Source organism: Capsicum annuum, chromosome 2, assembly GCF_002878395.1.
Source record: "Capsicum annuum cultivar UCD-10X-F1 chromosome 2, UCD10Xv1.1, whole genome shotgun sequence".
NCBI lineage: Eukaryota > Viridiplantae > Streptophyta > Magnoliopsida > Solanales > Solanaceae > Capsicum > Capsicum annuum.
The window spans coordinates 56,213,792-56,219,301 of NC_061112.1; the positions used below are offsets into that span (position 1 = coordinate 56,213,792).

Consider the following 5,510-nt stretch of genomic DNA (forward strand, 5'->3'; position numbering starts at 1 on the left):
CCTCTAGTGTATTTCTCCGTTAGAAGCAAATAAAACCTAAGGCATAATCTAAAGTTTGCAACCACTAGATTTTAGATAAAACCACAAAATTTCAAGATGTTCTACTGCGCTTTGAATCCATTAAACACCTAGCATCATATCAAACCCTAATCCTTGGATCCCATAACCCTAACTAATGAAATTAGCCACTCATGATTTGACGAAGGAAATCACAAGTTGAATTCATGATGATAATGATAAACTTACGTATAGATGGAAAACAACAAATAATTTCTTCAATTAAATCCCAAGTTAGAAACCTAAGAATAGTTGATAAGAATGAAACTAAAAATAATTAGCAAAAAACAACAATATACGTGTTTCTCCCTCCAAAATTCCTATTCTGAATAATGAAAACTTCTTTTCTTAAAAACCCTAAAAACTGCTATTTATACTAAAGCCTAATTAAGGAAATAAAATAACAAAATCACAGCTGGGCTCGGATTTAGGTGACGCGATATTGGTGTTGGTCATCAGACTTCTGACGGTGTCTCAGATATGTCGTCAGAAGTCATGCCAACTTTACATGTTCTGCCTCACTCTACCTCACTCTGATGATGTCCTATGATGGCTTACCACACTTGTGACGGCATGTAGCAAATGTCGTCAGACCTTCAACTTATTTCACCGTGTTCTGCCTCACTCTGATGGCATATTCTGATGGCTTACCACACTTGTGATGACATATTGAGAATGTCGTCACTCTCATCCAACAACTCTTCTCCACTGTTCTTCTTGACACCTTTTTCTGGTAGCTTACTACATCTCTGACGGCTTGGAAGAAATGTCGTCAGACTCATATCAATTCACTTGATGAGATTGAAATGCAATAATGGATCAGCGGACGAGTTCTCGAGTTAAATAAAATGTTTCAGTTGCAATAGACCAATTCATCAAGAAACTATATAGATTCAATCTGAGATAGAATGCAATAAAGAGATACACCGTTAAATCATTTAGATACCAAAAATAATGAATAATAATGTAATACCAGGAGAATGTGTTCAAACTGTGCACTTCATTTTCCATCTGCTATCACAGCAGTCCATCCATCAGGACACATACGATCATACCAAATACATAAAATTGAATTAATCAAGACACAAGGACAACAATAACATACCCAGTAAAATTCCATAAATTAAGACACAAGAAAAAGAGAGATTTTATATTGTATGGTACACAATGAATTTTGGACCGAAGAACTTACCAGCATAAATGGTAGGTTCAATTGTGAGATTTTGGCAAGCTTTCATAACACCAACTGCTTTATATCTTGATTAGAGTAAGGTTACCACAGAAAGATTGACCAAAGTAAAGACAATTTTACTTAGATCCCACAATCCTTGAGGATACTACCTTAACTGAAATATTGTGTTGAATCAACATTGTTGTTGCTATTATGCTAGATATTATAGGAAATATGTGGTGAAATTATATTTCATTGCTTAACGTAGCATGTAGATTTAACTATCACCCCAGTTGTAAGAAAACAAAAACATGCAAAACATGTCAATTTCCAACAAAAATTGAGCCTCACTGGTCTAGTTGAATGATAGTTAGGCAATCTATTTTTTATTTTATCTTACCACAGATGATCCAGACATAATACCACATATCAATTGATGACCTCTCCAATTTCCCAAAAATGTACCCCAGGCTTAACTGCAATGAATAACATGATATAAAAATGACACTTGAATTTTTGATCAACATTGCTAGACTCTAACTCACACATTTATTAAACTTCACATCCTTAATTCTTCAATAATATACTGAAAAGACAATTCTCAGCAAGAAAATTCATCACCACAAAGTAAATACATACAGAGCAGATGCAACAAGCAAAAGGGAAAAGCTACAATAGACAGGCGTAAAGAGAAGCATTGGCCAAATAGCAAAGAAGAAAACATATTTAACTAGTCAAATTGATAAGCCATGCTGTATTTGTTTATGTAGACTACTAAACATACCTTTTAAAAAGTAAGACGTTTTACTATCTATAGAATCACATTCCAAGGTTTTTCTTATAGCTTTGTGTCTCACCTCAACCGGCTGGGTGAGGTTACCTAACCTTCCAGAGAAATTCAATGCCTTTAATGCAAATATTGCTCAAGTTATTCCCAATGAGCCATCAAAGAATCTAGCATCAATAACTGTATCCTGTTGTAACACAGAAATATTCAATGTCAAGTTCTTCTGTAGCATCTTGAACTGGTAATGCAGGGAAGTAAAACAAATCTACTATAAGAAGAGGTAAGTAATCAATGCTTCACCAAATGAGAGCCAATTGACAATGCCTTTTCACTTGGATTAATTCCTTCTACCTGACCATGGACATTTCCCATTTGGACCACTCACTGGAACCAGGAATGCTCTCAATTAAGTTTTCGAAGCATTAAAAATATAGTAAGGTAAGTCTAAGACATATGTTTTAAGGACTGCATCTTCCATCTAAGTACAAAGAAGATTTCCTACTCTGATCAATGCATGCCTCTGGAAGGTTCTTTCAACGTAGCCATTTGCCTTACTTACCTGCCACATACAAAAAAACTATTACTTATAATAGTTCTACTTATGAAAATTAGGATAACAAATAGCAGCAAAACAACTATACAAAAATGAAAGCAAATGGTAATACTGGATGAATCGGTTAATGCATTTTTAACATTTGGGGAGTTTCATTGATGCATAATGTATTGTACTCTAAGAAAGATAAAACTCCGTTGCAATATAAAAGAAGAGCGCAGTAGTCTAGGAATCTAGGTAAAGCTTAGTAATTTCTTAACTGAACTAAGAAATTAAAACGACCGGTAACTTATTTTACTTCAGCTATTAGACATGCACAAAAAAGACATACATCAACCTACAAAACTTCTTATCTTTTTTTTCTAATAACCATTGTGTCAGGCGAGCTTGCACACTCCTCGACTTATTCCACGAGACCAACTAAATATGACCGGGAGAGTTTTAAGTTTAAGTACAATATGATATGATTATATTCAAATAAGTTTTTTTTTTTATAGAAAATGCATAGATATAAATTTCTAAATGGAGCCGACACATGGAAATCCAAAACAAGATAGAAAGGTATGTACATATTACATCAGCAAAGGTTGAAGACTAAGATCAATATCCAACATAGCCAGTCCAGTCAAAATGCAGAATTTTTAGTATTCAATAATATAACCAACCATCGCTATGCGAGGCTGCATTTTGTTCTGCTAGAGTTTCAATAGTCGGAGAAGAAAATTTGGCATTTCAATTGGATAAAATTGTGAGAACTCCAAAGTGCCTTGAAACAATCCTGTGTGACGACAAGAAGCAAATTAGAATCAAAAGAAATTTGTATGCAAAATAAACTAACACCGCTAGCAACAACTTAAAAGCCAAACAGAAGTCAAAAACTAGAATCAAAACTTTGTTGACAAAATAAATTAGAATCAAGAAATTTATTAGAGAATCAAACTTAGAGAAAGCAAGCAACAAGTTCTAATAAATGCAAGTTTCTCAAAGAGAACATAGTTCTTTTCTTTTTCGGCCATAGCTTATATGCTGAAAGTTTCTAGACAAAGACAAAAAACAATCTAATGAAAACACAAAGGCGTTCAAAAACCTCATTAGATACGCAATTACTTTAACAGAAAACAATCGCCGACACCAACCTATGAAAAATAGTTTACCATTTATTGAACTACTAGAAATTAAAATTATGCATCAAAACCATCATAAACAAAATTAGCAGATATCAAAAGGGTAGAGAGATATAGACTCTACGGTACTACCATTGCAGACGTCCCACAAATACTACCATTGAATTAGGCGTTGGCCTAATTCTGTACAAATAGAGAAAGAGAGAGGATCCACCACCACTAACAACAACAACATCACTATCAATGACAATGAAAACCCTTGAATGAATTTAAATGCAAAACATATATGATGATGAATAAAGAGAATTAGAAGAAGTAACAACAAAAGGGTCAATCTTAAACCCTAAATCCTTCATTTCTTTGTGTGTGGTTATATATATCCTTCAAATTTCTTCGAATCCATTACGAAATGAACTACTGTGAGATGAAATTTGAGTATTTTAGGCATTGCAATTCAAAGAAATTAGATGGATTCGATGGATTTGAAGAAATTTGGGCAGAGGGTTTTGTGTGACAGAAAATAACAAATATATTTGAAAAAGGATTTTGTGATAGAGTGTATATCTTAGTGTGTAAAAGCTTAAATATCATAATTATTTTTATTCAATTATAAATTGATGGGATAGTGAAATATTTTGGTGGGAGAGCGAAATATTTTGGAGGGATAGTGAAATAAAATTTTAGGCCATAATTTAAAAGTTTTGGCTTTTAAATTATAATAATACCACATTTAAAAGTGTACTCATATATATGAATAAGTGTTGCCAATTAAATCATGATTTGTCAATGCTTTTAAAGTGTGGCCTATACCATTAAGGACCATACTTTCAAAGTGTTGCCAAAATTAATGTGGTCAAAAGCTAAAAGCTAAGGTTACACTTTAAAAGCATGATCTTTAATAATATAGGCCACACTTTATAAGTGTGGTCTAGAATTAGAGTGGTCAAAAGCATAAAATATTGTAGTGAGCTTACCATATCTCTAATGGCTTGCAAGAAAATTTCGTTAGACTCATATCAGCTCACTTGTACCAGATTTTACTTATTTTGTTCAACTTTCCTATGTTTTCCACCCATCCTTCCTACAACTACAATATCACAAGAAAATGATCAAAAACAACAAAAAGTTGTTTAAGACTTCGCAATTATTTAGAGTTAAAAGCCTCAAATATGTTAGCATCTGCTCACACATCAATAGGATAGTGAATGCTCCTGGATCTGCCTTTTTCTACACCAGAGACCTCGTGTAAATAGCACCACAATGATAAAGATTGTCCATCAGCTTAAAACTAACTGACCGCTTCTTCGTGACAAGGCTTTTCATGAACTTTGCATACCCAAGAATTTTCTCCAATGCCTCTACCAATGGTAGATTAATCATCAACTACTTGAGCATAGCCATGAATATGCTGAACTTTGTATCATCAACCTTTTTATTCAACCGATGGGGAAATAGAAGGGGTGGTTTTAGAAGAGTGGTAATCACCACTTCAGCCTCCTTTCCCTTATTCTTCTCTAACTCATCAACCTGCTGACTGTTGGATGGTGTGTCATCAATAACCTCATCCGATTTCCCAGACTCCACTTGATTATAAATCTCTGCTTCTTCAGTAACATCAGCTAAAATATCAATCATAGGCTTACCCACAGGAGGGCCTACCAATACCTTACTACTTCTAGTAGTGATAGCCATGAAAGATCCATTATTTCATAGATTTTGAATGGTTTCACTTAGCAATATTCCAGTCTTCCTGTAATTCAATACTACGGAGAGCTGGCTCATTTGTTTCTGTAACTGCTTAATAGAGGTAGAGTGCGA

The 5,510-nt window shown here is 33.9% G+C and overlaps 2 long non-coding RNA genes across 2 annotated transcripts; both read right to left on the reverse strand.

Annotated features, from left to right (window-relative positions):
- Window positions 1–254: 254 nt before the first annotated feature.
- Window positions 255–1,416, reverse strand: LOC124895872. Its single transcript, XR_007051922.1, has 2 exons — window positions 1,250–1,416; window positions 255–1,068 (listed from the first exon to the last, which is right to left on the reverse strand). It is a non-coding gene; the product is annotated as an uncharacterized LOC124895872 (long non-coding RNA).
- An 828-nt stretch (window positions 1,417–2,244) lies between these two features.
- Window positions 2,245–4,225, reverse strand: LOC124895871. Its single transcript, XR_007051921.1, has 2 exons — window positions 3,234–4,225; window positions 2,245–2,574 (listed from the first exon to the last, which is right to left on the reverse strand). It is a non-coding gene; the product is annotated as an uncharacterized LOC124895871 (long non-coding RNA).
- Between the last annotated feature and the right edge of the window lie 1,285 nt (window positions 4,226–5,510).